General features: G+C 27.7%; 1 non-coding gene across 1 annotated transcript; it reads left to right on the top strand.

The window, feature by feature from the left end:
• Positions 1-649: 649 nt before the first annotated feature.
• TRNAV-UAC (transfer RNA valine (anticodon UAC)) lies at positions 650-722 on the top strand. Its single transcript has one exon. It is a non-coding gene; the product is annotated as a tRNA-Val (tRNA).
• The last annotated feature ends 313 nt before the right edge of the window (positions 723-1,035 follow it).

The raw sequence follows: 1,035 nt of genomic DNA, 5'->3' as shown, positions 1-1,035 counted from the left end.
AGTTGGTTATCATGTTAGTCTAACATACAAAGGTATTCGTTTGTTCGCTAGTAATATTGTTCTTTCTGATGTGGTTGAATGATTTTATGCATAATATTTTAAATATAGGATATGAATAGATAAAACGATAACATGGTCTCGCCATTTTATTTTTGGTACACTTCAAAGCCTATCATATCTTTGTTGACTCGAAATAGAGTAGACGAGTCAAACCGTATTCTTATGTATATGAACGAATTTGTTAACACCATTTTAAAAATACTCAAGAATAAGATTGAAAATAAATTGTCTATTTAAATATTGAATTGTATTATATTCATATTAGGAAATGTCCATAAACGAGAGACTTCAAAACAAAATTGAAGAGAAAAGTGATTTAAGAGTATTTTTTAATTTTATTTTTTTAAAATTATGAGTATTAACGAAACGTTTGAAAGTTGAATTATATTTTCAAACAAGATATTAACGGTTTCATCTCACTAACAATAAACTTATTTTATTTATTTATTTATTTATTTATTATTTATTATTTTTTTTTTTTTTTGAAGAATATTGATGAAACATTTCAAGGTTCTAAGGATATTTTGTTTAAACATTAAAATTTATAATTATTAGCTATTCTTTTGATCATGGACGTCATAGACATCTAGTTGTTGTGGTGTAGTGGTTATCACGTTAGTTTTACACACTAAAGGTCCCCAATTCAATCCTGGGCAACAACATACTTGGTTGCTTGGAATGTCGTTGTTAATTGTACAAATTCTTTTTTCGGTTAATTTTTGCACGACCTCATTAGTAACTTGGGAAAACTACGATATACCAAATTCTATGACATTGATGCCCATGGGAAACATTTTTGCTCCCTTTAGAATTTATTTAGACCATTACAAACTGTGACGTCCTATCTCTTGACTTTTGTTAAGAACCTTCTCAAAGATCTAGTTCATTAAATTATACAAGTTGTGGGTATTAATGAGGTAAAATGCCTCACAGTCACTCATAACTACCACATTAAAACTTAAAGAAAATCTTTGA

The sequence above is a fragment of the Cucurbita pepo genome, chromosome 9, assembly GCF_057944985.1.
Source record: "Cucurbita pepo subsp. pepo isolate OVF chromosome 9, ASM5794498v1, whole genome shotgun sequence".
Lineage (NCBI taxonomy): Eukaryota > Viridiplantae > Streptophyta > Magnoliopsida > Cucurbitales > Cucurbitaceae > Cucurbita > Cucurbita pepo.
This window is presented reverse-complemented; position numbering and strand designations above follow the sequence as displayed.